The sequence below is a fragment of the Eptatretus burgeri genome, unplaced genomic scaffold, assembly GCF_056783735.1.
Source record: "Eptatretus burgeri isolate ZD-2024b unplaced genomic scaffold, Ebu_testis_v1 Ebu_testis_scaffold_53, whole genome shotgun sequence".
NCBI lineage: Eukaryota > Metazoa > Chordata > Myxini > Myxiniformes > Myxinidae > Eptatretus > Eptatretus burgeri.
Window position 1 is genome coordinate 40,749 of NW_028222003.1, and position 13,764 is coordinate 54,512.

At 43.4% G+C, this 13,764-nt stretch overlaps 1 protein-coding gene across 17 annotated transcripts in view; it reads left to right on the plus strand.

Moving 5' to 3' along the window:
* The window catches only part of LOC147007669 (uncharacterized), a 39,889-nt gene that overhangs the window by 4,197 nt on the left and 21,928 nt on the right, over nucleotides 1-13,764 (plus strand). For 7 of the 17 annotated variants that reach the window (XR_015054002.1, XR_015054003.1, XR_015053996.1 and 4 more), the window contains one exon: nucleotides 9,946-10,138. The exons of 2 other annotated variants lie outside the window; for them this stretch is intronic. The gene's annotated coding sequence lies outside the window, so the exon portion shown is untranslated. Of the gene's footprint in view, nucleotides 1-143; nucleotides 6,534-9,849; nucleotides 10,139-10,695; nucleotides 12,004-13,764 lie in introns of all 17 variants that reach the window. 8 more of the 17 variants (XR_015054000.1, XR_015053995.1, XR_015054006.1 and 5 more) reach the window with 5 other exon arrangements.

The window sequence follows — 13,764 nt, forward strand, 5'->3', positions numbered from 1 at the left end:
TTCAAATCAAAAAGATGTTTGTGAGGTCTCTCGTTGTCTTACCGAGCTTGAGCTCGCTTCTGCTGCAAGGGTTAATTGGAATAATCGTGTACCCTTTTGGGTGGTCCTGAGACCGGCTTCCTTGTCCCTGCCTGTTTTACCAGTCGGAATGCAGTGGAGTCGTGAGGGGTTTAAATATTCTGGCCTGTTTCTCGGAATTGAAGCATATGAACAAAAAAATTGGGAGGACATCCTGGAAAAATTAAACTGAAACTGGAAAGGTGGAAAATATTGCACCATCTTCTTTCGCTTCAGACATGGGTGATAATAATAAACAACCTGGTGGTTCCATAGATTTGCCATAAAGTTATCCCACTCGAGCCTCCGAGATACTTGGTCACGGGCATTCAGAGGGTTCTGAAAAAAAAATTATTTTTGATGATGCGGGAGATATCTTTATTAAAGTTAACTTTGGGGAAAAAATAATTGAATAAATAAAAAAAAAAATTTCTGGTGTGGCCACCATTGTCTGGGCCCAAACGTGGTCTGCAGACCCTGAAATGCGGGTGGTCAAAACCTGATGCATATCCCAAGTCGGATAATGCCGTTTCGGATTTTCACGACAAAAGCCCTTACTGTGTGTAGTGAGTTTTCCTTGGTGTCCTCTCACAGACACCTGGTTGCAGAAAGCAGAAGGTCTGAAATATGACCGTGAACTCTTCCTCATCGACCTGCAACACGTTGACATGTCTCAGCTACTCGGTTTTCATCAGAGCCTTTTGAATGCTTGGCAAATCCTTGTAGTGCAACGTTTCGAGGTGTCACAGGATGCCCAAAAGTTTGTACATGAGCCATTAGTTAAGAATCCTTTGTTCTCTGGAATTTCAACCTCCAGGTCGTTTATGCATTGTTTCACCAGTGTTGGAATAAACAGTGTGAGACCTGTTGGAGCCATCCTTAAACGCCTGGTTACCTGCAAGCTCACTTTCCTCAAAAATTGGCGTTTGTTCTGCTCGAATAGTGGAAAATGTCTTGAAAACAGTAATTCAAACCTTTCATGGACTAAATATTGGGTGGACTGGGGTGGATGAAGTGGTAGACTCGTATCTCTGTTTCACTGAGCTTCATGTGGAAGCTGGTTCATGTCATGTGGAAAACGGTTATCTACAAGATCTGTTCAGAGGTGTGGTGTATACCTGGTTTTACAAAACTGTTAAAAATCTGGTGGAATGAGACCTTCCCTAATGGAGCTTTTTAAACTCCAGTTCGGAATAAGATGTATAGTTCTCCAACTCTTGGACGAACAGGAGACCTGAATTGGAGACTCGCACACCAAGCCCTGGTCACACAGATATTACTTCATAAAATTAGCTCTTCTGTTCTGATGTTTTGTCCTTTTTTGTGATTTTATTGAAAACGTGGCCCATGCTTTTATTGAATGTAACAGATTGGTACCCCTCTTTCTTCCTTCAACAGCTCTTTTATAAATTTAATTTTGTTTTTTCCTTTCCAGTCTTTATTTATGGAATTGATGGGAGTTCTAAGAGTAAACCATTACTCTCGGTTTTCTCTTTTCTGTTGGGTATTACTAAACTGGCAATTTATAAAACCAGGAAAGCAAAATTGAAGGGAAGAAATGTAAATGTGCTTTTCCGCGATGAAGGAATGGTTTCGGCACGGGTAAACATGGAGCAGGCTTATCTCTTGAGCTCGGACATTGTGGGTGATCGGTGGTTCACTGACGAGGTTTTGAGCTTCTTCTTGTGATGTAATATGGTTTTTTGAAAGTGTCAAGTACTTACACATGTTTGTGCACATGTGTATCATTCTGTGGTGTATTTGACATGAACATACATCCTTGCTTGCATTGCGGTGGTTGAATTTATTTTTGCTGTGAAAAGTTTTTTGTTTGGATTTGTTTTTGTGGAGTCTGCTTCTCTCAGTCGATGTCTCTCATGCTGTCAGGTTCTCATCATCCTGATATGGGAGAGAAGAGGGGAGGATGGCTCATCCTGATGGCTTAAGGAGCATATCTCAACAGCTGCATGTGTATTTGGCTTCACACTTCTGTTTATTTCTGACCATTTTATTTTATAAATTACACATATTTACCTTGCAATCCACAGCAAACTTTACGACAGATTACAGCAGAGAATATTCTGACAGAGTTTCGCAGTCTGCCCATGCGAAAATGTCGAGAAACGGCTTGTGGTGCTTTCTGGTTGTTTTGGGTGTTTATCCCCCGCCGCGTGACGGACGGGGGATATTGTCACCCGGGTCATCCGGCTGTCCGTCCGTCCGGGCGTCAACATTTTCGCTGTGAGTGCGATAACTCATAAACTGTTCGCCATATCAATTTGAAATTTGGGTCACGCATGTACCACCTGAAAAGGAAGAATCCCATTGATTTTGGGCGTGGCCGGTTCCAAGATGGCTGACTAGGGTGGCCATCTTGAAAAAATGTTTTTTGTCATAAATGGAAAACCGCTTATCTGATTTCAATTATTTTTGGTTACGACGTTCCTCACCCCTGGGGAACTTTTTCGAGATGATGACCAAATGGTGTCTTGTTTCCAATTCACCTCCCTCATTATCTGGAATATGTCTGAACTTTTTCATTCAAATGCGGGGGATTCCCCATCTCTGATGGTATATTTTATTTTTGTTTTTATTAGGTCATCTCTTCGAGCATGACCGAACAATATGGGTGTCGATGTCCGTCCGTCCGTCCGTTCACAATGAAGTTCAAGCGGGAGATATGGTCATTAGTGATCCTGATCGAGGTCGATGAGATGTACAGGATGGAATGACTTTCAAGGTCACTGAAGGTCAAGGTTAAGGTCGCGAGGCCTTTGAAGTTGCGAAAATGACGATTTTCAAATTTTATCTCCTCCGCCATTTCTCAAGCGATCTTGAATTTGATTGTTGCATATGAATCTATGGGACAATATCTAAATTTGGTCGGGCCGGATTTTCGATATTCGCTTTAGTTTTCGTGTCACGTGACTTCAAAGTTGGCAAAAAATGCGAAAATGACGATTTTCAAAATCTATCTCCTCCTATATTTCTCAAGCGATCTTGAATTTGATTGTGGCATATGAATGTATGGGACAATATCTAAATTTGGTCGCGACGGATTTTCGAATTTCGCTTTCGTTTTCGCGTCACGTGACTTCAAAGTTTGCAAAAACTGCCCTACCTTCAGGAATGGTGTCTTTCAGGCATGGTAAAAGTTAGTGAATGGTGTCATTGCATAGCAGCTGACCTTGTATATTTATACATTTTCCACCGAAGGCTCCGAAAGTTTCAAAACCCGAAATGTAAACGTCGGCATTTATTTTCAAAATATAATTCCGTGTGTGCGCGCCAAAATGCCGAGTCATCTTTAACCAAACTTCGCAGTCGAGATGCGCAGTAGTCTTCGGTCATAACTGAACATTGAGAACTTGTGGTATGATCGAGATGACCGTCACCCCCACACAGGGGTAATTTTTTTTGTTTTGGTTTGTATGTACAACACCCTCGAGACAATGTCACTTCCTTACATTCGAATCGTTGTGATCGTCTGTCTGAAGAACGAACAAGTACAACTTGGTATTTTAGTGATGTCCTGTATCAGTCTTGTTGGTTCTGAAAACGCTCGAAAATATAAGGTTTGGCTTTGAAAGGCTTTTGATTTCACTCTCTTGTAGCTTTTCAGAGTTTATCATTTTGTCTACACATGGTGGACATTCTTCTTTCTATGTCATCCCTCCTGACGGAATCTGACATTACTCTGATTTGAGGAAAGCTCATAACATTCTAGGGATGACGTACTCACAATAGTCGAAGAACCTTCAAGGTTTTTATTTCATTTTTCTCCATTGTTCTGGTGCTCTTGTATCGTTGACTGATCGGGTGGCCTTCATGTATTTTTTTTTGTGTCTCTCCTCTGGTTTAGCTGATTGTATTCTCTCGACCCTCCGACCCTCCCCAGCTCCTCCATGATTTACGTGTTCTTCCAACTGAAACTTCCAAAATAGTGGAGCAACTTAGCATTACAATTGTGCGTTTTGTGATGAAAGCACCAAATTTGGCACACTAGGAGCCTATCATATTATGAACAGATTTGGATACTGGACCATCTCAAATTTTTGATGGCAGTGGAAAATGGTTGCCACAGCCATCAGCGGCTGAATTTGAGATGGCCCAATATCCAAATCTGTTCATAATATGATAGGCTACGAGTGTGCCAAATTTGGTGCTTTCCTCACAAAATGCACAATTGTTATGCTATATTTAGCAAAGTTGCCCCACTAAAATTCAGGCTCACTTCGCACTTCCACTCTTTTGTTCCTCTTTTCTCCCGTCTGTGGAATTGCCTTCCGGAAGAGGTTCATTGCAATCTTCTCCCATCATTTCATGTCATCCCCCTTCCTTACACCCATGATCTTTTCTGTCCCCATTAACCTTCCCTAACACAACCGTTTTTCTTGCACTTTCGTTTTTCCTCCAGTCTTCTCTCATCTTTTTATGTTCATTCATTCCCTTGCTTGTTGTCCAACTGTGTGCGTCACCACTGTCCGCTTGTTGGCCGATCCCCTCGCTCTTCCAAGGGCCTCAATCTTGAATTTAAATAAAGTTTATTCTCCATTTTAAACTCTCTGATCACTTATAAACACAACTTCATGGAAGACTTGCCTGACTGACTAAATTGTGCAGATCGTGTTCTGTGGATTTTAATTGCTTTTATCTTATTCTTTGGAAGGAAAATAAACCAACGATGGAGGGAACCTCATGATGGAGACACTTCTGTTCCACAGGACATGCGCTTATCTTGATTGCCATCTCGGTTTTACCCAGAATGCTTTAACCAGCAGTGGTTATTTTATACTTTTCTCAGCTTGGCCAATAATATTGAAATTTCATGAGCCTGCGCTAACGAAGTGAAAAGCGGGGTTAATTGATCGGTCCTGTCCGTGCGTACCTGCGTGTCTGCATTTTGTTATTCCCTTTTCTGTGTGACCGCTTGTCAGATTGAGACGAAATTTTCACCTGAGATGCAACTTCTCATGTCAATGTTGTTATGATAATTATGACGTCATCGGTCACGTGGTTTGGCAGCCATTTTTTTAAAATATAAAGCCTTTCATAAATCTCAAACGGCTGAACAGATCAAAGAGAAACTTTACAGGTATGACATCTTGTCCATGAGGAACAAAAAGTTCTCCACCTATGATGTCATAGGTCACATGGTTTGGCCACATTTGATTTACCGTCAAACATTAAAAGATCGTCTTCTCCAGAACAGCTGTGTCGGTCTGGGAAACTTCACACACCTGTTCCCCAATCCTTGGGGATACCATCATGTTCATGAATCACATGGTTTGGCAGCCATATTTGATTGAAGGCAAATATATAATGAAGTCTCTCTCTTGAACTGCTGCATCAATCTATGTGAAACTTCAAAATGATGATCTCGTCACGATGTGGAATACATGTTTTAAATTTCAACCTGATTGGACGCATGGTCTGGCAGCCAGACTTATTTAATTTCTTGAATCTTGGTTCTTTGTTTTTTTCTGAAAAAGGCTCACTTGGCTGTGCCTGGATGGGTTTGATGGTGGAGCCAATGCAGTGAAATCCCAAATCCTATCCAAGTTCCTCCTGACGATTTCATCTTCGCTTTTTGCTTGTTCAGGTCCCTTCTGATGACTCCAATGTAGTACCTATTTTATTTGGTCTTCCATTTGATTTTAATTTAATCTTTGTAAATTACAAATTTGCCACCATAAATGATGATGCATCAAGTCCTTGTCAAGACTCTGTGGGGTAAGTATTGTCTGAATACAATCTTGTTTTTCATTTTAACATGTTTTCCGATATAAAGTTCACAGAATCCTTGAACGACCATCAAATTAACCTCATCTTCTTCTTCTTCTTCTTTCAGCTGCTCCCATTAGGGGTCGCCACAGCGGATCATCCGTATGATCCGCATAGTGATTTGGCACGTGTTTTACGCCGGATGCCCTTCCTGACGCAACCCTGGTCGCCTCTTACGACACAGGGATATGGTTCACCTATTTTAACCGGGGTATACACCGGTACTCATTTCGCCGACCTCGGAAGGATGACAGGCTGAGTGAACCCCCTGGTGTATTAATTCAGTGGCCCAACGGGGCTTGAACTCAGGACCTTTTGGATCCCAATGCGCTGCCCTAACCACTGTGCCAACACCAGGCTCAAATTAACCTCATCTTTGTGATAATATTACCTTTGTGTGTGTCTCGGTGTGCTTCCATCAGATATCCTGAGATTCTGTCATCTCGCGAGATTATGAAATGAAACATTGTTTCCGTTATTTAATTTAACCTCTGAATTTAGTTCCACCTCTTGATTAAATTTAAACCTCTTCCTAGTCTTATTATTGTCCTCTTGCTTTGAAGAATAGGAAGAAAGGGGGACAGAGGTGAGGTGAGGGGTTCAAAGCCTTGGGGTTAGGAGGGGGAGTTGAGGACTTTGGGGTTGTGAGGGAGTGGCGCTGAAGACTTCGTGTGGTGGTGTGGGTGATTTAAGTGAGACATTATTCTTTGCATAATATTGTTGAAGTTACATTTTACATGACACAGAATTTCCACAGGTACGCTACCTGCTCGTTTACAATCATGCTTCAACAACATGACTTCATTCTCATTCAACAGTACAGGAGTGAAATCCACTTTATGTTCCATCAGGTTCGGTTAGGTATGGGAGCATGTGCCAGAACAGCGCGTCCACTTTCCACCGGTACTCCAGGGGCCTCCGTCTGGCCATCCCCCAGGCAGATGCCTGGCCCATCCCCATCTCCTTGAGATGACGGTCAACCTGCTGCAACCACGAGGCACGTGGTCGGCCCATTGGCCTCCTCCACTCACGAGACTCCCTCGCTGAGAGAATCTGGTGAGCAAGATCAGCGTCAGGAAAACGATCGTTGACCTCTTTGGTGTAAAGCCTGACTGCTCTGGACGCTGGTGCTCAAACAGATGGTGGCGAACCCTTTCAAGAATTATCCAAGCAAAGACCTTGCCCGGCACTGAGAGCAGCGTCACCCCTCGGTAATTGTTGCAGTCTTGGCGATCACCCTTCCCTTTCCAGAGAGGGTCAACAACATCCAGTTGGGATGATGCCTGTATTCCAGGCAGAGCACAAAACTGCATGCAACGACACGAGTGCAGCATTTCCACCCGCCTTGAGAGGCTCAGCATGGATTCCACAGATCCCTGGAGATTTACACCGTTTCAACTGGTTCACCGCAGTCCGTGTTTCCACAAGCGAAGGTGGACCACAGTTGATTGGAGGGTCAGCAACAAGGATTGTAACACCCTTGATGTCAATCTCGACAGCTGGTTGATCAACCTGGTACAACCGCTAAAAGTAACCGGCCCAGCGGGCCTTCACTTCAGACTCCTCTGTCAAGAGCCAACCACTCTCTGCTCTATCTGCAGTGCTCCAAGGGATGGGCTTGGATGAACGCAATGCGCGAATTCCCCTGAAAGCGGGACGGGAATCACCTGTCCACAGGTGATGCTCTACCCCCTCACAGATTCCTCGCACATCGGCCTCCTTGTCCACCCTCAGTGCACGTACAGTTTTACGCCTCAGCTCCTTGAACAGCTCAGCTCTGCCATTCAGCCTGGCCCTGCGACTCTGGTCAATGGTATCCAGTGTCCCTTGAGAGACAAAATTCTTCTTTGCCCTTCAGTGAGTTCCAAGACATCCACGAGCAACATCAAGGACGGTGGTCTTGAAGGCACTCCACAACTCTTCAGGACCCCCCAAAGCATCCAGACCCCCCAAATGTCCACTCAGCCTGTTCGCAAACTCCTCAGCTACCCTCTCATCGTTGAGCTTGCCAACATCCAGCCTCGGCTGGGATGGTACCATTCTCCCGGATTTAAGGTGCAGCTTTAGAGTTGCTACAACAATCTGGTGGTCAGTATTGAGGAAATGAGCACTCTGGAAGACCCTGCAGTTCTGGATCATCCTGCAGCAACCATCAACGAGGACATGGTCAATCTCCTTTGCCACACCACCAGCGTTGGAATACCAAGTCCAGCGATAAGCTTGAGGGCGCTGAAACCATGAACCGGTCACCCAAAGTCAATGACTTCTTGCCAAGTCAAGGAACTTAGTGCTATTCAGGTTCACAGTTCCAGACCCATGGGGACCAACACACATCTCATAACCATTCCTATCAGTTCCAGTCGATGCATTGAAATCCCCCAAGACGAGAGGAGTATATCACCAAGGGCACTGATGAACCACTGACTCAAGCGTGGCATATAATGCGTCCTTCATGGTGAGATCACTCACCTCAGTCGGAGCACAAACATAGACCAGGGAAATGACACCTCAGGAGTGAGGAATCCTTAATCTCATAATATGCTCGTTGACCGATGTTATCTCAATTATCATTGGAGTCAGATTATTGGACACAGCTGCAGCAACTCCTTGGGCATGGTAACCATCAGAGTGACCAGAACAATAGTAGGTATAATCACCTGCCATGATGTCGCCACAATCCGGTCTCCAAACCTCAGAGAGTGCTGCGATACCGATATCCAAACGCTTGAGCTCAGATGATAACAGAGACAGGTGATCACCCTCTCTTAGAGGTAGGACATTCCAGGCACCCACCGAAGGGACCGCCTCAGGTTAACCCAAGGAGACTGCAGTCTGGTGGACGAGACCTCAGCTCCACTCCGACACACTCTCCCGCAATCTGACCTGGGAATGTTACCCCGTGGTTTCCCTTCTATCATGAAAGATTGGGGTCCCGAAGGCTTTGGCCCAAACCCGTTATCCGGTGAGCTGCCCTGTGAATGGGAAGCTGCACAGGAGGTACTCCCACGGAGTGGGTTTTCAGATTTTTTTTTGTATGTTTTGTGGAATGAAGGGTTTTACGGTGGCCGGAGTGCAAATCCTGGCACCAACCTCCTAATTAAAAGTAACCCAACTGCAGGAGGATGTCTGTAGACACAGTTGGGCACTAGAGATGGATGGCTGATGGCTTACAAGGAGCTCCTCCGCCCTTTGACAGGTTTTGTATTTAATCCTGCTGGATGTCCATATCATACACCCTCCTTACCAGAAAACCTGGTTGGGCAGATGGTTTAGTCGCCGACAACCCGACCATGGATCAGGTTAGTGCAGGTTTAGATGGTACTTGCAGCAAGTCACAGATCTCGTCTGACCTGACCTGACCTGACGATAACAACATCGACTGACCGATATACGAGAAAAATACTCGATTTTGCAAGTAACAAATGTAAGACTCTCTCCTCTGGTGAGGGTAAACAAAAACTACTAAACCAAATCCAACCAAATGTTGCATGCTGCCTCAGGGTACCCAAAGTATGGTTTCTGCCTGGGGAGCATCACTGGTGAGGAAGTTCAAGGTGTGGGAGGGGGTGACACCTGGTGATTGTCGGACCAAATCATCTTGAAAAAGAAAGTTTAAACAAGCTGATAATATGCATTCTGGTGATGTTGAAATCTGAATGAGAATAATTATAAATTTTCAAAATGTTTCATTTTACTCGTTTTAAGCAGAGGTTCAAACGAAAGCAAAACACTGAGCTTTGCTGTGAAGTGCAGGTGATTTTTACTCCTGCCACATATAAGTAGTGATGAAGGTTGATGATGGTGATGTTGGCTGACTTCCAAGCAGATGTAAGATTACTTCAGTGAAATGGGAGGGTGAATTGAGCAGAATGTTTGTGAAGTACGATGTTCTGTCTTTTGATCAAACCCATCAGAGAAGGGACGAGTAAATATGTCTGGGATGTTATAAATGTAAAATAGTGTACCTCCTCACTGGGATAATGACCGTGGAGCTTTGTCTCACTCCAGGGACTGGCTGGTTCCCAAAGTCATTGGATGTTAATGCGTTCTCTCCGAGCCTGCTGTGGTTCATAAAATAAATCACCAAGCATGCCATGTTCACAGGAGGCACTTCCACAAGGTTCAAAGTCCATTCACTGCGAGTGACCTGCCAGGGGTTTGTGTATCACACGTCTGTCCACTCAAGCTTCGCACCGGTCCACATGGTCGGGAGTTTGCAGTACCAACAGGTGCCCACTCCGCAAGATGAGAATGTTCTTCAAGTGTTGTTTTTCAGAGGCACAGCCCTTTCTCTCAGGTACTTTTACAAATCTTTCCACCTTGTATCAGGAGCTTGGTGAGCTATTCCAAGTAACAATCCTTTTCTCTCACACATAATGTACTTTATGGTTCCCCGAACACCATCATTTCTCGGGGTTTCTGAACATGTGCACCGAGCATTCTGGGTCAATCACATCATTTTGAACGTCATCCATTGAATATTATTTTCTTGTTTGTGTGAAATACCATTGTGATGTTGCTGAAAGATGTTGTATTGATTATTTTTTCCAATTAAACGTTTATCCTTTTAATCCAATTTCCAACACTTTGTCATGAGCATTTCAGATTATTTAGCTTCTGACATAAAGTTACGTCCGTTGTCTGTCACGAAATTGGGTAAAAATAAATGCCAGTTTTCAACACCACAAATAGCACCACGTGATCGATTAAATCCCTGATCAATTCAGCCACAGTTTTAATGCACAGGTGGGTCTCACCGAGCAACAGGTGGAACTAATATGAGCGATACTGACTGATAGTGTCTGATATTAGTGACGGATTAGTAATTTGAACCATTTCCATTTGTTCTTGCAGACCGAGCTTGGTTTGACACGCCGCCCGATCTGCCCATCCATATTGCACAGGATCGGTACCGGAGGATTGGAGAGTAGCAAATGTAACACGATTATTAAAGAAAGTATCCAGAGAAGAATTGGGGAACTTTAGACCTGTTAGTTTGACTTCAGTTGTGGGGGAAGGTGTGTGAGACATGAATTAAATCTTTTAGAGTTCTATGAAGCAGTTTCTGATCGGGTGGATGATGGAAAGGCAATGGACATAGTATATCTCGACTTGAAGAAGGCATTTGATAAGGTACCACATCGGGGGTTGCTCGGCAGAGTGAGGGCTTGTGGAGTGTCTCGTCAGTTCGCTATTTGGATTACAAACTGACTTCATGATCGGAAGTATAGAGTGGGAGGATGTCAGTAGAGGGGTATCTTGGAGATCAGTACTCGGACCATTACTATTCGTTATTTACATCAACGATTTGGATAATGGGGTAAAGAGTAAGCTTTCCAAATTTGCAGATGACACAAAGCTTGGAGGTTCGGTGGATAGCAGAGGGGGTGGTGATCAGATTCACGAAGTATTGATACTTGCATAGATTTGGCAAAAGATTGGAAGATGGAATTTGACTTGGGTAGTTGGGGGATGGAGTAAGGTGTTGGGATGGGAAGAACAATGAAAATAGAGATTACAGGATGCAAGAGGTAATTTTGGAGCATGTCACACAGGAGAAGGATCTGGGGGTGGTAATAGATATGGGAGGTGAGCAGGCAGCACAATGCCAGGCAGCTACAGGTAAAGTAGATAGGGTTTTACGTTGTAGTTGGAGGGGATCATTTACAAATCAAAAGAGGTGTTGTTAACATTGTACAGGAATTTGGTGAGGGCCACATGTAGAATCTTGTGTGCAGTTCTGGTCACCACGACAGTGGATAAGTTTTAAATTAGAATTACATAAGTCGCTGAAAGTTATGGAGATAGAGGGTTGGAGGGATGTTGACAGGACTTTTAGGAATTTTGAGCACTGATGGGTGATTGTGTGCATGTGTACGGAGTGCTGTTGGTGGGGGTCTCATTAAGGGGTGTTGTCTGGTTGATGGTGTGTATTTGTTTTTTTAACCAAGCCCATGCCCCCTCCCCTGAGGGAAAAAAACACAAAAAATCACAAAAGCACTTTATTTAAAAACAATTTTTAAAAACTATGCATTTTCTTATTAACATCCGCCATCGAAGATCGGAGGTTACTGTTTTCACCCCTTTCTGTTTGTTTGTTTGTGAACAGTATGACGGAAAAACTCCTCGACGGATTTCGACGAAACCTGGTGGGGAGATAAGGTATGGTCCAAGGATCATGCCATGAGATGTTGGACTTGGTACAAAATACAATATGGCCGCTATGGCGGCCATTTTGAAAAAATATTTGAAATTTTTTTTTTGCATTTCTGCATGTTTTTAGTGATTTCCAACCCCCCCCCCCCCCAAAAAAAAAATTGAGAAAAAATAATTTTTGCAACTTTTTTTTCAACAAAATTTCGATATTTTTTTTTTTTTTTGCATTTCTCCATGTTTTCGTGATTTCCAACAAAAAACATGCCAAAATTATAATTGCGGCTGATTTTGGAACTTCAGGTGGATATACCCACGTAAAATCAATTTCAGTCTCAAGGAATCGAGTTATGACGAATGAATTGAGTATGTAAAAGGGAAAGTTGCAAACTATAACTCTGTGAGCACTGTTGACATCAAATTGAATGAATGGGATATCAGGTTCACTTGAGTGACCCAGCAGTATTGGCGGCGGAGGTTTTGCACTCGACCGAGTGCTCCCCCTCCAGTTTGGATCTTGTGTTGATAAATTAGTGTGGTGTTGATGTGGTGCATGCGTGATGGGTGGATTGGTCTCCACCTGTGTCTCATTTCATTGTATGACTTCATCATCACACATACTTGCACCAAGTTTGATTTAAATCCTTCAGTTGTTCTCAAGTTTCACATTTTTACCCGACATGACCTCTGACCTTTGACATCTTGATGCCAAAATCTAATCATTTCATCTTTGCATCATAATATATATATGCACTTGTCCCAAGTTTGGTCACATTCCCATCACTGATTGATAAGTTTGTGCAGTAAAATAATGTTTACCTTTTGGAACATCTGACCTTTGAACCCTTGCCCCATCATCTTATCAGTTTATCATGACATCATTATGCATACTTGCACCAAGTTTGACTTTAATCCCTTCAACCATTCTTAAGTTATCACGATTATGAAAACCATTGACGGACGGATGGAACAATGGACGGACGGATGAAAATTCAATTTATCTGCGACTTCGTCGGCGGAGGCATAAAAATGAATTTCAGGAAAATCTTGAAATGAGGTCTAACATGGTGTTGTACCTCCCGTTGCAAACTTTTTAAGAACTAAGAAATATCTGTTTGCTGTTGTAGTTTCATCCCATCTGGACTGCACTGCAAGGACTGCCAATCAGGTCTGGAAAACCGAGTCGAAGGAAAGTAATACAGAGTACTCCGAGGAAACTGAAAAACCGGGCTGAGTTATCCTCCCTCCGTCCCTCTTCCTTCACCAACAGATGGTTCATCTCACCATCCCAACCCCAACACTCTTCACTCATACCAGTTCACTGCACCTCAACCATCTATCATGTGTCAGTATCGTACTCTTCCAGGCTATTTGACTTGAATTTTCATGTTCTTGAACAATTGCAATTAAACACAACAAAACCAAAAAATATTTTGCAATCAAATTTATTTTCAACTTTTATTTCACATTTGACAATACAGATAAAAACAGAGGATGTAATAAACATGTCATCGTCATCATCATCAATCAGCTCGTGGATTCCAAACTGGAAGCCTGCGTCCCTCAATGAAGCTTCTCACAATAACTGAACCCCGCCAGAGACCTTGAAGAGAATAGATGTTGAAGAATTGTCTGTTCAAGGTGACAGTGGGGACAGAGGGGATTATGAGTTAGATCGAGTTTTTAAAAACATATACAGTCAAGGCTCATGGAAGAACTCGTGCACTGAACATATCAGGACATAACAGGCCAAAATGAACAGCAGAGGGG